The 22542-nt window shown below is 42.3% G+C and overlaps 1 protein-coding gene and 2 non-coding genes across 7 annotated transcripts in view; 2 read left to right on the forward strand and 1 right to left on the reverse strand.

Annotated features, from left to right (window-relative positions):
• Positions 1–2674: 2674 nt before the first annotated feature.
• LOC138990835 (U6 spliceosomal RNA) lies at positions 2675–2780 on the forward strand. The gene has a single exon (XR_011466947.1). It is a non-coding gene; the product is annotated as a U6 spliceosomal RNA (small nuclear RNA).
• A 6858-nt stretch (positions 2781–9638) lies between these two features.
• LOC138990818 (U6 spliceosomal RNA) lies at positions 9639–9745 on the reverse strand. The gene has a single exon (XR_011466931.1). It is a non-coding gene; the product is annotated as a U6 spliceosomal RNA (small nuclear RNA).
• Positions 9746–14398: 4653 nt separating this feature from the next.
• The window catches only part of NCOA2 (nuclear receptor coactivator 2), a 286486-nt gene continuing 278342 nt past the window's right edge, over positions 14399–22542 (forward strand). For 2 of the 5 annotated variants that reach the window (XM_070382281.1, XM_070382289.1), the window contains exon 1: positions 14399–14553. The gene's annotated coding sequence lies outside the window, so the exon portion shown is untranslated. Of the gene's footprint in view, positions 14554–14852; positions 14955–15130; positions 15150–15947; positions 16128–22542 lie in introns of those variants that run through there. The other 3 variants (XM_070382286.1, XM_070382283.1, XM_070382287.1) reach the window with 3 other exon arrangements.

Below are 22542 nucleotides of genomic sequence, written 5' to 3' on the forward strand. Positions count from 1 at the left end.
TAATAATTCTTGTTTAATTGGAAGTTATAAGTGAAACACTGTATAAGTTACGTGTGTAGACTAACACCACAGTCCTATGAATAGAAAATGGAAGGCTGTTTAAAGTTGAGGTCAAATTTGAGGGGGTCTTGAAATGACAAAGACTAGTTCAAGTGGCTCAGTGGCAAAGAATCCACCTGCCAAAGCAGGAGATGCAAGTTTGATCCCTGGTTTGGGAAGATCCCCTGGAGGAGGAAATGGTAACCCACTTCAGTATTCTTGCCTGGGAAATCCCATGGACAGAGGAGCCTGGAGGGCTGTAGTCCATGGGGTCGTAAAGAGTCAGACACAACTGAGCATGCGTGCACACAAACATTGGTGTAAAAGAGAAAGAGAAAAACTCATATTGATAGATTTTTATTAAAATCATTCAGAATTAAAGGAAACAATAGTAAATAGAGTTACATTAAAAGTAAATAAGCAATAAAAATATATGGTAAAGGGCCAATGGGACAGACCAAGAGTAGAACAGAAACAATTTGTAGGAAAGGAAAAAGAGCAAAAAACCTCAAAAATGTCTCATGAAGAAACCATAATCATTCCAAAATAGAGTTAAAGTATATTTAAGAATATCACAAGTTAATGATATATTAAAGGGAAGAAAAATAAAAGCAGAGTAATGTATATAATAGAATGAGACTGGAAAATATATGCCATCACCAAAAAATCTGTTTATTATTATTTAAAATATGCTATATAAAATATATCATTTTGTTTCATTTGAAAAACAATTTTAGGAAGGAGCAGACTGGAAATAAAACTTAAAGAATTGCAAAAATGTCCATATTTAAAATTTAGCATGAAAAACCTAGTAAAGATCAAAGAAAAGCCAACAGTGAAATCAAGCCAAACACACTGGGAGAATTTACTCAGTAAAGAATCTGATTATCTTGTTCTTTATAAAATCCTACAAAATTCCACCACACTATAAGAAATCTTGAAATTATTCCTGTGGGGATCCAAAATTTCTCAGCTTGGCGATGGCAACAGTATGCTGGAAAGCATACTGAATATAGCACTCAGTTTAGTACTACAGATGTGCCTCATTGCTGATAGTATGTTTATCTGTGTTAATTGCTCAGTCATGTCTGACTCTTTGTGACCCCATGGATTGTAGCCTGCCAGGCTCCTCAGTCTATGGAATTCTCCAGGCAAGAATACTGGAGTGGGTTGCCATTTCCTTCTCCAGAGGATCTTCCCAACCCAGGGATTGAATCTGGGTCTCCTACATTGCAGGCCAATAGCAATTTATGTATAAGACTTCTTCAGTTTTGGTTATTATAACTACAGTTTTGTTAATAGAGTACAAGATTTTTGGTCATGAAAGAAAGTTGAGTTAGACTGTCATAACTGCTGTTTCATTGCTCTCTCTCTCTCTCTCTCTCTATATATATTTTTTGTTTTTGTTGTTGTTGTTGTTGTTGTTAAGCAAAATATTGCAAAGAAGGAATCCCTGGCAGTCCAGTGGTTAGGATTTGGTGCTTTCACTGCTGGGGTTCAGGTTCGATTCCTGGTTGGGGAACTAAGAAGCCACAAGTCATGCAGCATAGCCAAAAATAAACAAATAACAACAACAAATATACCCAACACTGGCCCTCCCATGATGAAAGTGATCCAGTGTAAGCAACCTGCCAACCAGATAACTGATTGCTCCCCCTGGGAATGGTGCCATATTGGGGACTCGGTGTTAGTCTCCACGGCTGGCTGACTGGACACTCTCTGGTAGCCATAGCCAGGTTGGCCTTGGTTAATGGAAGTCCATGTTGTCACCATAACTACATTGTTCATGAGCCCATTGGGCGATGACAAGAATCTCTGGGGAAAGAAGTGAACTGGTAGCCACAGAATGGGCTACCCTATCCACCATCATGGTTTTACACAGCATTGCTTCTGAACGAGGAACTCACTTTATGACAAATGAAGTGGGTCAGTGGTCTCCCCTCATAGATTTCTATTCTTCAACCATCCTGAAGCAGTTAGCTTGATAGAATAGTGGCAAGTCCTTTTGAAGACAAAGTTAAATACAAGAACAGCTCAGGGTCACTACTTTATAGGACCGAGGCCAGGTTTTCCAGAAGGTGGTGTATGCTCTACCTTGGTGACCAGTATATGGTGCTATATTCCCTCATGGCCAGAATTCATGGGGATGGGTCTAAGAATCAAGGAATGGAAATGGCAGGGGAATACCTCACTACTACCTCTAGTGATCCACTGGCAAAAAGTTTGCTTCCTGTCCCTGTGACCATAAGCTCTGCTGGTCTAGAGGTCTTAGTTTCAAAGGGAGGAATGCATCCACCAGGGACAGAGCAGTGATTCCAAGAACTGGAAGTGAAGACTGTTACCTGACCACTTTGGGCTTCTCAAGCCTCTGAGTTAACAGGCAAAAAAGAGGGTTACTATATGGCTGGAGCAACTGATCCTGATTGCCAAGGGAAAATTGAATTGCTACAAGCAATGGAGGTAAGGAAGGGTGTGGCTAGAATTCAGGAGATCTGTTAGGGCTTCTCTTAGTAACATAACCTGGGTTAAAGTCAATGGAAAACTACAACAGTCTAATTCAGGCAGCTCTATTAACGTCCCAGCTGCTTCATGAATGAAGGTCTGGGTCACTCTACTGGGTAAAAAACCACAAACAGTGCTGCTTCAGCAGTACAAATATTAAAACTGGAATGATACAGAGCAGACTAACATGTGCCCTGCACAAGGATGACATGCAAATTCACCAAGTGTCCCACAGTTTTAGAACAAACTAGCGGTTACCAGTGGGGAGAGAAAAAAGTGGGGAGGGGCAAGATAGGGAAGGCGATGAAGATGTACCAACTACTATGTATAAAATAAACAAGCTACAAGAATATACTGTAGAGCACTGGGAATATAGCCAATGTTTCATAATGGCCAGGGATGGAATGTAACCTTGAAAAATTGTGTATTACTATACACAGACAGATCATATACCTGCAACATAATATTGTATATCAACTCTATCTCACTTTAAAAAAAAGAGAGAGAGAGAGAGAGAAGAACCACAACCAGTCAAGTTGCTTGGTGAGGATGAAAGGAATATGTAATGGGTAGTGGAAGAATACAGTTATCAATACCAGCTATGACCATGTAACCAGTTACAGAAATGAGGATGTAACTGTTATAAGTATCTCTTGCTTTTCTTTTGCTGTGAACATGCTTGTGTGTATGAGTAGGTTTGTGTCTGTATGTATGTGTGTATCTGCCTGTCTGTCTACTTTTGTTTTCTTCCCCATCCCCTTATCGTATGACATAAAATGCATTACCTTTATTTTAAGATTTATATTTATTTACTCGTTCATTTTGTTTTTTGGCTGTGGCGGGTGTCTGCTGCTGCACGTGGACTTTCTCTGGTTGTGGTGATCAGGGGTCACTCTTCGTTGTGGTGTGTGGGCTTCTCATCACAGTGACTTCTTCAGTTTCAGAGCACAGGCTTTAGGTATGCGAGTGTCAGTACTGTAGCCCCTAGTGTGTATTCACTTTAAATCATAAAATTTAAATATTGTTACCTTTACATCATAAAGTTACAAGAATATCAAGAAGAGTGAACATCACCCAAGGGTTTTGGATCCTCTTCTAGGGAGTTCGTATGTTTTCAGCTGTACACAGGATGCCTGTGAGCTACACCGCTTCAGTTGTGTCTGACTCTTTGTGACCCCATGGACTGTAGTCCGCCAGGCTCCCTCTGTCCATGGAATTCTCCAGGCAAGAATACTGGAGTGGGCTGCCATTCCCTACTCCAGGGGATCTTCCTGGCCCAGGGAGCGAACCCATGTCTCCTGTATCTCCTGCACTGTAAGCAGATTCTTTACTGAAGCACTGGGAAGCCCCACTGGAGCACGTTCCCCTGTCTAATTTATATTCTGCATTCTGCTGCGCCTCTGTTCAATGATTTCACTTAATTTTTATAAAACATAAATATTTATTCTATGTGAATGGTTTTCTTTAGGCACATTAAATCATTCATTCAACAAATACTCACCAAGTGCCAAGCATGAGCCACTTGATTTGTAAATTCCATTAAGATAGGGCTGTTGCCTGTCTTATTTGTTACTTGGTCTCCAGTACCGAGAATGATGCTTTGCACAGAACAGGAACTCAATAAATGTGTAGTGAATTAATAAATGGAAAGAAGCATATCCAATACCCCTGGTAATAATTTGTGCATTATCTCTGGCACTCCATGTCCAAAGATTGTTAATATACACTTCCTAGTTGTGAACATAACAAGCCCTTTAATAACCATTAGCTATGGCAAAATGGTGTGTTTTGTTTTGTTAAAAAAATGATGTTTTTGTGAAAGGCTTTGAAGTCTCAGATGAAAAGTACAGGGAATCCTCATGGATTTATTTCAAAAGTTTACTTGTTCATTGATTGGTTATGAGGCAGAACATATTTTTCTATGGAAACAAGGTTTTGCAAGGGGTTTAGATTCTCAGAGCTGCCCTGCTAAAACCTATGACATCGAAAATAGCACAGTCGTAGTAATAGAACATAACCATCGTATGTGTTTCTGTGGAAAACTAGAACTTAATCTGCTGTATTTGGAAAGGCACTCTGTTAAGAGTGTCTACATTAGAATGGTGAGTCTTGGAGTTAGTGGTTACACCACAGAAGAGTATTCAAACTCACCCGTGCTTGGTATTTTATCTTAGGAGGGCAGTAGAGGTTGAAACAAACAACTAAACTCTCGAGAGGCATAGAGTTCAGATTCAAGGAAGTGGTGGTGTTGTGGATGAAGCCACTGTTAACGAGGAGAAAGTAAAAGCTGCATGTGAGGCTTAAAATAGAGAGGGAGAAGAGGAAACATGCGTGGGAAAAACTCTAGGGAGAGGTGAAAAAAGAAGGGAACTTCAGTCAAGTAAAAATCTTGCCAGTCTTGGTGGTTGGTTGGCCCTGGCCATATGTAAGCCAGGGATTGAGTGTATTAGAAAGTATACAGTATTAGTAGTTTATTTTAAAATTTAGTCCAAAAGAAATACGAGATCTAAGTATTAGCTTTTCTCGTTTTGTAACAAAAGAATATGCTTAAGTAAAATATATAACACAGAAGGAATGTTTAAAAGTTGATTTTATTAAATACTGAATACACACAAAATAATATTTCTAACAGGTGTGACAGCTATAAAGAACAACAAATATCCACATGCCTACTGCTCAGTGAAGATCTAGGAAATTAGAGTTTGAGGATGGGGCAATCTTTCAGGTAGTTGCGTGCCTGAAACTTCATAATCATCTTGGATAAAAGCTAAAAAAATTAAAACAAATAAACCAAAAGCATAGGCATTTCATCAAGGATGTAAAAAACTGACATGCATAAATAATAGACTAATTAAAATATAACGATTGACTCTGTAAATGTTTTGAATAAAAACAGAGTGTTATATTTTAAAGCCCAAGAAATATTGCTAGAATGAGAGCTCTGTGGTGAGTAGCACTATTTGTCAAGGGGTCCACGTTTACAGAAGCCTGTTTCAAAAGAAGCAAGAAGACGGTTCTAAGGAAGAAGAGTCGTTATTCAGATGCATTCTTTTTGATGAAGGTATTTTTCTGTCCTAGCTAACAATGAACACAGACATTCCCCTTCACACCTAGGATTTTATAAAAATCTTGCGTCTTAACTGAAGGAAGCTTTTTTCTCTCTGAGTGTGCTTTAGCTCCCTGATACATGGGATCTTAGAAATTCCTTGAGTTGGAAACTGAGTCCTTAATACCATGTCCAGAATATTTCCATGAGAACGTTCTGGAGATGGGTAGTGGTTGAAAACAGTGTGCATGTACTTAATGCCACTGAATTGTACACTTAAAAAAGGTTAAAATGGCAATTTTTAGGTTATATCCTTACATGCTTAGTCACTCAGTCTTGTCTCTTTGCGAGCTTGTGGACTGCAGCCTACCAGGCTCCTCTGTCCACAGGATTTTTCAGGCAAGAATACTAAAGTGGGCTGCCAAATAAAAAGATGTCACCAATCAACCAACCAACCAAATAACCAAGTGTTTAAGTAACACTGTTTATGGGTTTAGATTACGATCTAGAACATACATCCTGTTCTAAGACTCCCTTTCAACCTACCCACATGAACTTTTGTGTTAAGTGAGATGAGATCAACAGCTGACCAGTTCTTACTTATTAGAGTCCACAAGTGTGCTGTGATTCTCATATTGTACTGTATTATTTTCTTTTTTATCATTCACTCATTCATTTTCACTTTCATGTAGTATTCCATTGTGCAAAAAATACTGTAGTTTATTCGTTCATCTGTCACTGAATTCTACTGGAAATAGGAGTGGAATTACTGGGTCATAAAGCAGAAATACTCAGCTTTAATGGATACTGCAAAACAGCTTTTCAGTTTACATTTCAAGTTTTCATTTTCTGTTTCTAAAATATATAAAAATGCAATTGTGCTGTAACGAACATACCACTCCGGTGGGGGATGTTCATAATTGGGAAGCAGTGTATGTGTGGGGGAGGGGAGTTTATGGGAAATCTCTAGACCTGCCAATCAATTTTACTGTGAACATAAAACTGCTCTAAAATATTTTTTTTAAAGCAATTGTATTTTGTATATTTACCTTCTGTTCCAGAGATCTTCTAAAACTTAATTCTAGCAGTTCATTGATTCTTTTGGATTTTCTACATAAACATTCATGCCATCTGCAAACAATGACAGTTTTATTTCTTCCTTGTGTGTGCTCAGTTGTGTCTAACTCTTTGTGACCCCCTGGACTGTAGCCTACCAGGCTCCTCTGGCCATGGGGCTTTCCAGGCAAGAATACTGGAGTGGGTTGCCATTTCCTTCTTCAGGAGATTTTCCCAACCCAGCAGCAGAAGTGATGTCTCTTGTGTCTCCTGGCGGGTGGGTTCTTTACTATTGAGCCACCTGGGGAACTTTTATTTCTTCCTTTAGTGATAATTACATCATTTTTCTTTCCTTACCACATTGACTAGAATCTCCTGTACAATACTGAATACAAATGATAATCCTGGGCATTCTATTTCCAATTCTCTGTCCCAGTCTCTAGGAGAAGCTCTAAATGTTTCACCATTGAGTATGACATTTGTTATAGACTTTTTGTATATACAATTAATTATATTGAGGAACTTCTCTTTTATTGCATTAAAAAATGTCAATAGTAATCTGTTCTGGTATAATTTACTGATAGCAAAATACATAAATCCAAAGTGTACTACTCAGTGAAGTTTGACAAACCATTGTCAAAATGTAATCATGATTCAGATCAGTATTTTCTTAGGTAAATACTTAGGAGTAGAACTGCTGGGTCATATAGTTAGTATAAGAGGAAGTGCCACGCTGTTTTCCAAAGTGTTTGCATAGTCCTGCCAGCAATAAATGACTTCCAATTGCTCCATATTCTTGCCAATACCAGGGACTGTCAGCTTTTATAATTTTAGCTATTCTAGAGGGTAAGTCCTATCTCCCATGGTTTTAATTTGCCTTAGTTCCCTGATGACTAATGATTTGGAGTATCTTTTCTTATGTTTATCAACCATTCACATACTTTTGTAAAGTGCCTTTATAAGTCTTTTTTCCATCTTGTAATTGGATTTTTTAAAAAAAATTAATTTAGAGGTGTTTTTTGCTTATTCTGGGTGCAGGTACTTTGCCAGATTTGTGTGCTGCAGATATATTCTCCCCATCCATGTACTACTTATGCACTTCCTTTGTGGTATTTTTTGATGAGAAGTTTATCATTTTAATAAAGTCCAATTTATCATTTATTTTTCTTTTCTGATTAGTGTCGTTGAAGTTCTGTAAAAAAAAAATCTTTGTCTACCCCAAAGTTTTAAAGATACTTGTTAACCCATGTTTTTTTCCCTAGCAGGTTGTTTGAGCTTTTACATCTAAGTTTATGATCAGTCTTAATTCATTCTTGTGTATCACGACATGAGGAGGGCGTCAGTATTCATTTTCTCCACACTGCTATCTAGTTGTTCCAGTCTTATTTACTGACAAGACTTTTTCTTTGTTGAATTTGACAACTTTGTAAAAAATCAATTGACTGTAAATTTGGGGGTCTATTTCTGGATTCTCTATTCTGTTCCATTGATCTGTTTGTCTATTCTTACACCAATATTCAGTTTAGTTGCTCAATCTTTGCGAACCCATGGACTGCAGCACGCCAGGCTTCCCTGTCCGTCATCAACTCCTGGAGTTTACTCAAACTTACGTCCATTGAGTCGGTGATCCCATCCACTCATCCTCTTCTGTCCCCTTCTCCTGCCTTCAATCTTTCCCAGCATTAGGGTCTTTTCAAATCAGTCAGTTGTTCGCATCAGGTAGCCAAAGTATTGGAGTTCCAGCTTCAACATCAGTCCTTCCAATGAACACCCAGGACTGATCTCCTTTAGGATGGACTGGTTGGATCTCCTTGCAGTCCAAGGAACTCTCAAGAGTCTTCTCCAACACCATAGTTCAAAAGCATCAATTCTTCAGCACTCAGCTTTCTTTATAGTCCAACTCTCACATCCATACATGACCACTGGAAAAACCATAGTTTTGACTAGACAGACCTTTGTTGGCAACATAGTGTCTCTGCTTTTCAATATGCTGTCTAGGACTTTTCTTCCAAGGAGCATCTTTTAATTTCATGCCTGCAGTCACCATTTGCAGTGATTTTGGAGCCCAAGAAAATAAAGTCTCTCACTGTCTTCATTATTGTAGCTCTTCAGTGATTATTGAAATCAGTAGTGTAAATTATCCAACCTGTTTTTGAGTTCATCTTGGCTGTTCTAGATAATATATATATATCTCCATATAAATTTTAGAATTAGCATCTCAATTTTTGCTAAAAAGATGTGCCAGAATCTTGATTGGAATTGTAATGAATCTAAAGATCAATTTGGGGAGAGTTGACATCTTAACAATATTAAGTCTACACATCTCTCCTTCTATCTAGGCCTTTGTAAATTTCTGTCAGCATTGTTTTTAGTTTTCAGTGTAGAGATCTTGGTTATCTTTGGTTAAATATTTTCCGAAGTATTTGATGTTTTTTATGTTTTGTAAATGATATTTTGAAAAATTTCATTTTCTAATTGTTTCTTCCTAATATATAGAAATATAATTTATAATATTTGACTAATGACCTTGTATCCTGTGATTTTACATTTACTTTATTTTTTTTTAAATTTTATTTTATTTAACTTTACAATATTGTATAGGTTTTGCCATATATCAAAATGAATCTGCCACAGGTATACACGTGTTCCCCATCCTGAACCCTCCTCCCTCCTCCCTCCCCATACCATCCCTCTGGGTCATCCCAGTGCACCAGCCCCAAGCATCCAGTATCATGCATCGAACCTGGACTGGCGACTCGTTTCATATATGATATTATACATATTTCAATGCCATTCTCCCAAATCATCCCACCCTCTCCCTCTCCCACAGAGTCCAAAAGACTGTTCTATGCATCAGTGTCTCTTTTGCTATCTTGTATACAGGGTTATTGTTTCCATCTTTCTAAATTCCATATATATGCGTTAGTATACTGTATTGGTGTTTTTCTTTCTGGCTTACTTCACTCTGTATAATAGGCTCCAGTTTCATCCACCTAAAAATATGTAACGCTTCATGAATTTGCGTTTCATCCTTGTGCAGGGGCCATGCTAATCTTCTCTGTATCGTTCCAATTTTAGTATATGTGCTGCTGAAGCGAGCACTACGTTTACTTTAATAGTTATAGGTTCTTTTGAATTTTTTATGTACACAGTCACGTGACAAAAGATGATTTTACTTCCTCCTTTTTCATTTTCTTAACCTTATTTCACAGGATAGGATTTGCAGAGAGTCTAAATAACTTGCATAAGTTTACACAGTTAGAAAGAGCCAAGATTAAAACTCATGTCAGCCTGTTTTCAGAACACCGTGGAATGAGTGAGGGTGTATTAAAATTTTTGTTGCTGTCATTGCTAGAAAAAGAAGTTTGGGTCATACTTATTCAAGATGGTCTTGAATATAAGGTATAGAATTTGAATTGTATTCTGTAGGTGATTAAAGATTAAGTGTTTTCAAGTGGGAAAGAAATAGTAGTGGTGATTTTAGTCTTGTTGTGTGTAGTGTGGTTTGATGGGAACCCCGCATTTTTGATTCATTCATTTCAGAATCACTTACTGAGCATGCATTATGTTTTAATAATTGTTATAGGTACTGAAGAAATAAGGATGAAGATAATCTTTTGCTTAGAGTAGTAGAGATTTTCAGTGATGGAGAAAAGAATTTTAGTGCAATCTCTTAGCCATGCTGCAAAGACAGCTCTATGATCTTGGATAAATTAATTTCCTGGAACCTCGTTATTTTCATACATAAAATGAGAATAATAATACACATAATGCCTACTTCGATGAGAAATAAAAATATATGTAGTATGCTTGACCTGTATCAGACACATTTATGGTACCTATAATATTTAAGGGATTTGGAGAGCGCATACAATAAGAATGAAATACCTAGCCAAACAATTGATTTTTTCAATAATCAAATGTCAGTTAGTTTTAACTGATCCTCTCCTTCAGTGATTACATATTAAATATAATGAATGATACATTTTTTGTTCTTATAATTTGAACACTGGGATAACTGTGCTATGCACAGATCTAGTCAACATAATAATACTCTATTCATGTAAAGAACTTGAGAGTTAACAAATCACATTTATTTATATCATTTTGTTTGAGTCTTCCAATAATCATACAGATGAGGAAACTGATATATTTATCCACATGGTAAGAAGCAAAGCCCAGTTCATATGTTTTCCTATCTTTAATAGCTCTTCTTACCACACTATATTCAGTTCAGTTCAGTCGCTCAGTCGTGCCCAACTCTTTGCAACACCATGGATTGCAGCACACCAGGCCTTCCTGTCCATCAGCAACTCTGGAGTTTACTCAAACTCATGTCCATTGAGTCAGTGATGCCATCCAATCATCATCTGTAATATAGTGTAATATGGTGTACCACACCATGTTCAGTTCAGTTCAGCTCAGTCGCTCAGTCATGTCCGACTCTTTGCGACCCCGTGAATCGCAGCACGCCAGGCCTCCCTGTCCATCACCAACTTCTGGAGTTCACTCAAACTCATGTGCATCCAGTCGGTGATGCCATCCAGCCATCTCATCCTCTGTCGTCCCCTTCTCCTCCTGCCCCCAATCCCTCCCAGCATCAGGGTCTTTTCCAATGAGTCAACTCTTCGCATGAGGTGGCCAAAATATTGGAGTTTCAGCTTCAGCATCAGTCCTTCCAATGAACACCCAGGACTGATCTCCTTTAGGATGGACTGGTTGGATCTCCTTGCAGTCCAAGGAACTCTCAAGAGTCTTCTCCAACACCACGGTTCAAAAGCATCAATTCTTTGGAGCTCGTATTACCTCTCATTATATCATGAAGCATGCTAGTAGTAATAATACAAAAATCACAATGAATCTTCCAATTTTTATATAGCTTATCTATGAAGGAAGTGAGTAATTTGAAGTTGAATGAGGAAGAGAAGGCAGACAATATAGAATTTCTTGTTCTGTAGTATTCACATTGTTCTGATTTTCTTAGGTGTATTGTTAACTATATAAATTATCATTTTTCTTTATTACTTTAAGTTGCATTTGTGATTTGGCTGACATTTCTTTTTTCTGTATCTACTTGCCTCATATATCTATGGTGTGTTGTTTCTGCTTCTACTAAATTTCAATAATTTCCTTCCCCTTTCTGATTTGCACCCACATTTTTTTCCTTATTGGGTTGTTCTCTGTTGGTAATATATCCAGTTCCTATATCTTTGCTTTCATTTTTTTCTTTGACTGAATAACTAAGTCAATTTATTTACTTTTCTTCCTTTTCATGTTACCTTATCACACAATAATTCACCAATAATTATGGCTGGTTTTACTAAACAATTATTCTGAGGTCTTATAGAAATCTAAGTTCTTTGAAAATACTGAAAACATTTTTCATAAATATGTTTTAAGAGCAAGGTATTGGAGGGTGAGTTGGGGAAATGAACATGAAGATTGATCAGATAATGGCATTTACATTTTATAGATTCACATAAACAGTTAACATTAAATAAGTTAGGAGCTGTAGCATGTAAAAACAAGAATAAGACATGGGTCCTGAAGAGCTTACGATCTACTGAAAGAGAAAGACAAATATATAAACAACTGCAGTACAAGACAGAATACTGTTATAACTATGGCGTGAAGTGTTGAGGGAGCCCAGAGGCTGTACTAGAGAGTAGAAGTTATAGGATTCCTCAAGGTTGGAAGCAACTGATTAGCAGCTAGAGATGGAACTCATTATGCTATGCTGTCAGGTTTTTTTGTTTATTTTTGTAGAAACAGTCAGGCATCTTAGAGTAAGTTTTATTGAGTAATATGGAAATACAATGGGGAATCATTTATTTGCACAGATATCATGGGTGGTTTTTGAGAGTGTGAAATCTGCTCCAGAGGATGATGAATTCTGGACCTCTGCCAGAAAAAGGGAACGCTAGAAAGCCAGAAGGAGAATCTTTCCTTTATCACAACTCAGAGTTGAGGGTGAGGACAAGAAAGGAAATGGGAAGCCAGCAATGTGACAGACCTCAGGTGATTACTACCTCATTATAGGAATACACTGGACAAGTATTTGTAGAAGAACACAGGTCATAAAAAAACCCCTTCCATTTCCATTTCTTCCCCAGTTTTTTGAGAACTTTGGGATTTCAAGAAGTCTAATTCTGTTTGCCATGTAATTAAAATAATCTATAAAAATTTATGAAATTAATACATGGTGAATGCAAACATTTCAAACATTATAGTGTGAATTACTATTATATATATATTACTACTATATATATAATAGTGAATTACTATTCCACTACACACCCACTCATACTCTCCAGTGCTAACAATTTGTTAGCACTTGGAAATATTTTCTACCATAGTCAAACACACACACATACATACATACATACATACATATTTTTCTTTTTCCAAAGAAAATTTGTGGTACTCCCACAAATTTGAGGTTGAAGTCACCATTAAAAGTGTGGGCTCTGGATTCGGATAGAACCTGGTTCAAATCCTCTCCAACTTCCTGGCTCTATGACCCTACTTCTTTAAACTTCATTTTTTGTGTGAAGGATAAAAATGGTATTACTTTGTAAGGCTTGAGAATCAAAATCTAGAAATCACTTAGTCCAGTGACTGAACACATAAGTATGTGTTCAGTAAACACTGTTATTATCCATGGCAAATGACCTTTCTCATTTTAAGACTAAAAATAAGGAAATTTGCTCAACAAATGTTCATTTTCTTTTTTTTTTTTCTGACCAAGTGTATCTGGGTTGGGAAGAACTTGCTTTTCCAAGGCAGAAAGCTGATCCGAGTGAGTTTTACAAGGGTTTTCTCTGAATCTTCAGTGCAACTCTCCCGCGTCCCCCCAACATCACTTTCTGTCTAGAAAGTGGACTTTTCAATAAAAAAACTTTTGTGACTCAGGTCGTGACGAGAATGCTCAACCAGGTCAGGCTATTTACACTGTGTGCACTTTTGCTTTATCATGCAACTGCTGGGTGGCACCCTTTTAAGCTTGCCTCGCACGGTCGCGCCCCTCCATCCCCTCTTCAGAGGCGACCGCCAAGAAGAAGCCAATTCTCTTAGAAGCCGGGGGAGAACTGATGGACAACGGGCGCCTCCAGGGCGCAGCAGCAGACGCGGGCGTGCGAGGTGCGCCCTAGGGGTGCCGGCTGCTGCTCCAGGGGCGCAGGCAGAGCGCCGACGGGTGGCTCCTCCTGGGGCGAATCTGGCACTGCGTTCTCCCCATCTTCGTGCGGGGGCATCTGCCTGGCCGTCTGCAACCTCAAGATCCCACTGCCTCCACTCTGCAGCCCTGGCCGGTCCCATAGTCTCGCTTTTTTGGCACTTGCCCTTTGCCCTCCCATGGAGTCATCTGTTTACTCTCCCCTCGCTTCCAGTCACCCATAGGTCACCCTCCCTGCTACCACCGTCACCCATTTTGTCCCCTCTCCCTTCTCTCTTCACCTCTCCCCGGGTCGTCTTCTTAAGAGGACTGCGCCGACGGAGATGCTACAGAGTCCGCGGCCAGGGTCGGCTCCTGGGAGAACCCTCCGTCCACCTTTGCCCCCTCCCCGGGGGCGCGGGACGCAAGTTTCCGCCCCGTCCTTTCCCCAGTGACAGGACTCGGCTGCGGCCACGGCCCGGGAGGCGGAGGGAGGGACTGCCTGACTCCCGAGCCCCCTCCCCTGATCGCGAGCTCGCGCGGTCTGTGTGTCTCTAGGCAAGTGCGGAGACGCGGAGGAGGAGGAGGAGGAGGTGGAGGAGGAGGAGGGAGTTGGGGGAGGATCTCCATTGAAATAAACAACCAGGCAGCAGTTATTAACACGGGAACATGGCGGCCGCAGCCTCAGCCACGGCTTCGGCGGCGAAGGTCAGCGCCGACGGCAGCCGGCACCTGACGGCGTGACCGACCCGAGCCGGTAACCGCTCCTTCCCTGGGGGCCGCGAGGGCGGGCTGGAGGCGGGCGGCGGGCGGCGGACAGGCGGGGGGCGCCGCGTCCCCCCCCCCGGCCGCGATCGCCCTTCCTGCGCCGAGCCGGGTAGAGCCGCGCGCCACCGAGAGGGCTGTTTTGTGTGCGGGGAACCGCTGCCCCGGTGCGCGGAAAACGGGAGTTGCAACCCCGGAGAGGCGCCGTGAAGCTGGGGAGTTGGGACTTGGGGGGGGGGTGGGGTGGGGAGGGGTGGGGAGGGCGGGAAGCGGCGGGGAGACGCGGAGTCCCTGGGAGAGAAAGGAGGCGCTCCAGCGCTTTGCGAGAGCTCGGGAGACGAGTCCCGGAGCGCGAGGCGGGCGGAGGCTGCAGCCCGCGGCGCCGGCCAAGAGGTGAGAGCCGAGGCGCGGCGGAGGCCGGGGGCGCGGGCGCGGCCCCCGCCGGCGGAGCCCCGGCGCCCCTGCCCGGTGCGGGTCGGCGGGGAGCGCTTCTCCTGCGCCCTCGGGGGGCGCGAGGCAGAGAGACGGGAAGGTGAAGCCCGAGAAGGTGCATTCTTTCATGGAAACGCGGAGCGACTGCAGCGCAGGGTGGGAGCCGGGCGAGGGGTGGCAGGACTCGGGAAGTGCTCGGGGGTGTGTGAAGGTGAAACGCCTTGTCAGGGGCGGCCGGCGGGGTGAGACATCGGGAGAAGAGAGGATCCGCGGCCCGGCGGCCGGGCCCGGCCCGTGTCAGCGCCGGGGGCTGGGGGCGAGGGGCGCCGCGCGCCGACGGGAAGGAGCTGCGGCGGGCGGGGCGGGCGGCGCGCTCGGGCCGAGCAGGCCGGGCCGCGGTGGGGGCGGGGAGCCGGGGGGCCGGAGCGCGGCGGCGCCGAGCCGGGCTCGCCCCTGACTTAACTTTCTGGGTGCGGGCGTGTGTGCAGGAGGCGCGCAGGGGCCGGGGCTGGGGGCGGGAGGCGGGCCGGGAGGTTCCGGGTTGGCTCGCCAGCGCCCCCTCTTCGCTCCCCCATCTCCCCGCCCCTGAAGGGACAGGCCCTCAGGGCCCCAGGCGGGAAGCGGGAGGGGCCCTCCCAGCCAGCTCGCGACGGTCACGCCCCGGGCCCGGGGACACTGCTCTCTCGGGCCTCTGGGGGCTGCTGGGGGAGGGGGCCGGGGGTCGTCGCGGCGCGCCGGCGCTCACCGCCCCCCGCCCCTCCGGGGAGTCCCGGAGGCGCCTCTTCCGAGATCGGGGGTGGGTCGGTCCCTGGTTAGCTGGTCCCTCCCTCTTCTCCCTCCCCCTAGTGGTTTCCGGGGCCTGCGGGACCGAGGGGCGGGAATCAAGGACCCGAGCGTCCTGCACCGGCTCTGAGCGGGACCGGGCCTAACGCCGTCCGGGTCTGTCACTCGTAGGGGAAACTTTCCCAAACCGGGGACCGAGCCTGAACATCCTCCTCCGTCACCTCGTCCTCTAATCCCACTCCCACTCCACCTCCTCCACTGCCTTCCCCTCCCACCGACCCGAATCTCGCTGCGTGTGACTGATGGGGCAGTGAGCCAGTCGAAGGCGGGGAATTGACCTGCCGGGTGTCGGTAAGCCAATCGCGGGGACCGGAGGAAGGAAGGGGGCGGGGCTTCTTCCGGACCAGTTGGAGCGGAGTTGCAGGCGGGGCGGGGGAGTCATGGAGACGCCAAGAGCTATCCACTCTTGTACATCCTTGGTCACCCACTTCTAGATCTGTGGGGTAGTGTCACTTACAGGGGCTCCGACCCGGGGAGGCACGCAGATTGCACGAGATACTGTATTGCTTTGGTACCACCAGAGACGTTGTCTTAGATACAACGAAGTCTAAAGGCACTTAGGATGTGGCAGTAACTGTCCGAGGCCCGTTTCTAAAATGGCATATATTGTAGTGATCGCGTTCCGAACCTCAGCGCTCGGTTTACGTGCTAACGATCCTAGGAGTTATCTGTTTACCTCTGTCTCAGTTTCACATAGCTACTCCAGCGTGGAGACAATGAAATTTGAAAGGCTGCTCTGAAAACGAAGGCATCGGAAAAGCTTCACGTCAATTGATTATTGGGAGTGTTAAGCATCATTGTTTGTAATGGCTTCACTGGTTCCTTGATTAATTAGAGGGCCAGTTTCCAAAGTGCACTTGGAAGTTCGGCGTTGGGATGACATTAAAAAAAAAAAGTTGTAGTTTATGGTATGCATTTTTATTTTTTTCTCTTGAGTAAACAATATGAAGTTAGGAACCAAAGCATCACTGTTTGCAACCTAAAGCGTTGATATTTAAGGAGCAAGCCAGTCAGAGAATATTTGTCTACAGAAAAAAAGTGAATAAATGTAGGTTGCCAGATTACTCCCACACAAAAGATTCTCAAAAATAAATTAGTTTGCTTAAACACTAGTGAATGGTTCAGTGTGTGGGTACTTTTTTGGTGTTTGCAAGGTTAGGACACATCTTTGGTTATTTTACACTGTTGGGTGCAGTCTAGTGACTTACACAACTCTAACTTTTCAGAATGGGAGGATAGGTCTTTGGTTCTTTGTAAAGATCATAGATTGCTCTGCAGGAATAGCAGTCTTTTAAAAAGACGGCAGCTGCTGCTGCTATGCTTTGTGTGTGTGTGTGTGTGTGTGTGTGTGTGTGTGCGCGCGTGTGTGCTCTTGTGCTACTCTTTGTTGGGGAGGTTAGTGCACACTGACAGCAGCAAGACTCCTTTTCCCAACTGGAATTTGTAGAATCTTTGGGAGTTCAAAAGATGAGTAATGTTAACTTGAGAATGCATCTATTCATTTTGTGATGAGTATCCCATGAATTTAATCTTGAGACTTTTTTTTCTTTTTGAGGCATTTTATGTGCATGATTACTTATGCATACTGCTTTCTCAGGCTTTTAATAATTTGGTGTCACTAAGAAAGATTTGAGGGGTCTTTTTAGGGGATTTAGGGTTTTTAGGGAACAGTGTTTACCACACTTTATCGATGTCCTCTGTGTAATAGACCGTTTTCAGATTCATAATGTGAATTCCCAATCCATTATAATTGTAAGTGTTCGTGAAGACAAAAATTAATCGCATTTTGTTGTAGCCCTTGAGGTGTTGTTTTAGTGATACAGTAGTAAAAACTGTGACTATAAAACAAACATTTAGCTGCCAGAAGTAGGGAGAATTATAAATTAAACAACATTCAGAATTTGACAGCATGCAAAACTGCCCCATCATTAGTTAATTTAGTTCCTGAAGGCCACTCTGACGTGTGCCTTTTGTATGCTCAAGAGCAACACATTATTTTACTCCTTCTCCACAATAATCCTTGAGACTGTTTTCAGATTCTTAGTGGCAGTGAGTAGCAAGTCCCCTAATGCCTGGCTAGGGGAAAAAAAAATCCTCTCAAGCATATGGAGACATCTAGAAAAAGATGTGCGTCGTCAGCTGTGATTCCATTGTGTGCTCGCAGACTGGAGCTGAGCCTTCCTCCTCCTGGGAATTTCAGTCTTAACAGAGGAGTTGTAGATGTTAGGATACTGAAGCAGAGGATAGAAAAAGAGCTCACCAATTACGAATTTAATATTTGTTAGATAGATTAGCTCTGATTTTAATCCTTCATTGGTTACATATCATTTACATGACTTTTGCTCAGTGTTAGAGGAGTGTTTTATGAGCAAGCTAAAATGTCAGGATCAGAGGGGAACTTGGGCTGCAGTGTGAGGCCGTAAAGGGGCAGTGCTCCTTGGTTGGCTTTATCTTTAGATACATCTTTTTTTTTAATTTATTTTTAATCTGCAGATAATTGCTTTACAACATTTTGTTGGTTTCTGCCATACATCAACATAATCAGCCATAGATGTATACGTCCCCTCTGTCTTGAACCTCCCTCTAGTTATATCTTATTAAAGCTTTGCACACGTTAGAAACAAGGACCAATGAGCAGTTCTTTAATTATTTACCCTATATTTAAGGATTCAGTACCATAGCTGTTTCATATCACACCCGGTTGAAAAGGTGACCCATTAAATCGACAGCTTGGATTTTTTAGAAAAAAATGTGTTGTATTGGATTTTAAAAGGGTGCTCTTTAAACAATTTTTCTAGAAGTTAGTTTTCTGAAATGCACAGTGTATCTTTATTTGATATTTTGACCATTTGTTATGATTGGTATTATATTTAAATGCATGATTAGTGCTTTGCTATTTTTATGGCAAAACCACTTTTGAAGTCATTACTCATTTTTCAGTATTTTGTGTTTATAGTTTTGGTCATTTATGTTATTGCATGCTGTATCAATTTTAAATGAAGAGAATAGGAGGGAGAGTGTAAGTCAGTTGCTTTAAGGTGTTGATCTTTTATTACAGTAAATCATAAAATGAGCAGTGAATCAGGATCTTTCCTGCAATGAAATAATCAGACTGTTTACAAACTAATAATGAAAACCATTTAAGAAAAAACAGAACAAACCCCTTACTCAGTTTTTTAATACACTTTCACATGTCGAGCTAATTTTACCTCTAAACGCCTTGTTTTTTTCAACAAAAACAATTTTAGCATTTGTGTTTATTTCCTTTTTTGTTTTTACAGGCTTGCAGAAGGGTTTATGAATTCCTAACTGTAGAAAGAATATTATGTCATATTACTTTTTAAAGTCTATTAAAAGTGATGTCTGGAAAAGCCGTGCAATATGGATTTAGTGTCATAGGCCCTCAATTCAGATAGTATAAAGACAATACATACTTTATGGATTCTAGATAGTAATTTCTAAACAGAAGTGAGAATCTGACTTTTGTGGATACTTTAGAAACTTGTGTAGTTTACCTTGCTGTTATAAAACTGAGGCAAGGGTGATTATGGAGAAGAGTGGAAATCAAAGATTGTGCTATGAGGGTATTTGAAATTAAATAACTACATGGTCTGCAGATAGATTATAACACTCTTGGCTCTTACAGCAAAGATTTTATGTACTTATCCTATGAAATGTACATCAGTGACCATATTCCTGGCTTCCAGCGGCTGTGATTACATAATGCAATTGTGGAAACATCGACTCTAGGACAGTTTTAAGTTGGTTCCCTATTTGTAAACTTCTAGAGATGTATTAATGGCACCCCACTCCAGTACTCTTGCCTGGAAAATCCCATGGACAGAGGAGCCTGGTGGGCTGTGGTCCATGGGGTCGCTAGGAGTCGGACATGACTGAGCGACTTCACTTTCACTTTTCGCTTTCATGCATTGGAGAAGGAAATGGCAACCCACTCCAGTGTTCTTGCCTGGAGAGTCCCGGGGATGGCGGAGCCGGGTGGGCTGCTGTCTCTGGGGTCGCACAGAGTCAGACATGACTGAAGTGACTTAGCAGAGATGTATTAAACAAGCAGGGAACCTATGGAAGTATTTGACTTACTTACTTTTGGACATAGACAATTTTAAGGAAGAAAGAGGGGCGGTGCTGATAGGTAGACCTTATTAGCAATAATTAAATAGTTATTAATAGTCAAAGGTTCTGAAGAAAAAAAATTTTTACTTTGAGTGTCAGTTGACAGATGCACATGAAGAGTTGAAGTTAGCCTGTCAGTTCTGGCAGAATTTATGTTTTTTAGGCAGTCAATTATGAATTATTAAGAGTTCCTGATGGAGTTCCTCATGGCCAACTTAACTCTCATTTTGGGCTTTTTAGATCTTGTTATTGCATTCCTGCCTCATTTAACCATTGTTTTGTTCATTTACTCATGTTATTTGATGAGTTTTAAGTGTCCCAGCTTTGGTAGTTTACTGCCAGAATCCTCTGATTAAAGGGGGAACACTCAGTGGGTGATGATTTTTTTATTTTTTGTGGGGGAGGGGCTGTGAAGGGACGTGTCCACTCTGATGTTCGATTTGCTTTCAAACTAAAGATCTGCTCTTCTTTTAATGTGTAATTTTAATTATATAACAGAGTCAGATAATTCTGCTTTAATTTGAGTTCAGGTTTTTTCCCCCCCTGAAAATAGGATTATAATGTTTATAGTAAAAAGATTGTTAAATGTCCCCTTGACTGATTAGCTTATGAAGAAATAGATTTCCTTTAATAAAGGTATGAATATTTATAACTAGTTTTATTTCTCCTGAAATCATATTGTGTGTGGTCAGCGTGACGATCTGTAGTTGGGTAGAGGTGACAGGGCAGGCAGTGACCTCTTATTTCTGTGGATTGTTTGTGTCTTGTCGCTGCTTTGAAGAGTAACAAATCCTGGGTCTTACCACCCTAGTTTTCTAAAGGGTGGAAAGTCTCCCTTGCACAGCCTTTCACAGGTATTCTGCTGTGGTGGTCAGTTTTTCTAAACGTAACTCACTCTTGCTCTTGGCCAAAACATCTGTATTGGCAGAGCAGCAACAGAAGCAACAGAACAGAGAAGCATCTCTCACTGAGTGCCATCAACGTGCTAGGGGCTCTCTGAGGCATGGTGCCTTATTTCATTCTTGCCCACATCCTGTGAAGTAGAAGTTACCCTCACTTTCCAGGAGATGAAGTTTGAAGGGGAGTAAGTCGCTGTGCCTCTGAGCAAAACTTTGGGGAAAAATGAACCTTGACCAACAAGTGGGGAAGCACTATAAATTTCAGAGGGGATGGTGAGTCCAAGAACATCTTCCTATTAAGGATCTAATAAAGCGATGTTTGCAGGTTTTTGTAAGACTCCCAGTCTGGTGGTTTAGTTTGTAAAAAGGATGAATAGGTTTGAATAGACCCAGTCCTGCAAATTCTGTAGGCTTGTAGCTCTCCCACAGAGAAGGCAATGGCACCCCACTCCAGTACTCTTGCCTAGAAAATCCCATGGACGGAGGAGCCTGGAAAGCTGTAGTCCATGGGGTCGCTGAGGGTTGGACATGACTGAGCGACTTCACTTTCACTTTTCAGTTTCATGCATTGGAGAAGGAAATGGCAACCCACTCCAGTGTTCTTGCCTGGAAAATCCCAGGGACGGGGGAGCCTGGTGGGCTGCCATCTATGGGGTCGCACAGAGTCGGACACGACTGAAGCGACTTAGCAGTAGCAGCAGTAGCTCTCCCAAACCCTTGCCTCCAGGCAGGCCTACACCTGGCCGGATACTTACCTTAAGACCTACAGAGAGTCTCCAGATTTTTTAGTCATCAGCCCAGTATTTAACAGGTCCTAAATTGCAGGATTCTTTCTTGTCTTTTAATTTTCAAAAAATACGAATGGAAATGGATGAAGTGAAAAACAGGTAACCTTTAACTGAGCGCTCACTTAAAACCTGGTGCTTTTCTACTCCTGTCTGGCTCTCACTGGAACGCAGCGAGGGAGGCGCTCTTGTCGCTCTGCTTTCACAGTTCAGGAAGTGGAGGCACAAAGCTGTCAGATAACCTGCTAGAGGTCACACAGCCCAAGTGCTGGAGAGGAATTTGAACCCAGGCCAGCGCTGCCCCTTAGCCCTGCCTCCCTGACAAGTGAGCTGGCCAGCTACACCTCCTTGTAGCCTCACGTGGATGTGTGCCATCCAGTCCTTGTGGAAAGCACGGATCAGTCATTCCCCACGAGGGAAAGGGACAGGGGTGGGGATGTATTTTGTAAAGGCACACTCAGGTCCCATATTGTTTCTCACAATAAGAAGCTCAGAAAATCAACTTGAGAAAACTTGAATGTGGGGGAGAGGCAGAAAAGAGACGGAGAGAACCTTTTAGGGGGTAGAGGTTTTGGACGGATGAAACACTGGTATTTCTGTAACATATATTTAATCGTAGCACGTTTAGCTGTTAGCTGGTGGTTTGTGTGATGCATGTTTGGCAGATTTTTTGCAACCCATGTAGCACGGGTGACTCGGTGTTGCGACATTGTAGTCCCCAAAGGAGGCTGATAATATATTCAGTCATCTGACTTGTGCTCTGCTATTTGTGGAATTCTTCTGTCTGCTCAATTGTTTTCAGGGAGCCAGGAGAGCATTCAGGGAACTCTTCACCTGTGCACGTGTGGGGATCAGCAGGCACTGCTTTCAGTGTTCTAGCTGCCATTCTGA

The sequence above is a fragment of the Bos mutus genome, chromosome 14 (assembly GCF_027580195.1).
Source record: "Bos mutus isolate GX-2022 chromosome 14, NWIPB_WYAK_1.1, whole genome shotgun sequence".
In the NCBI taxonomy this organism is placed as follows: domain Eukaryota; kingdom Metazoa; phylum Chordata; class Mammalia; order Artiodactyla; family Bovidae; genus Bos; species Bos mutus.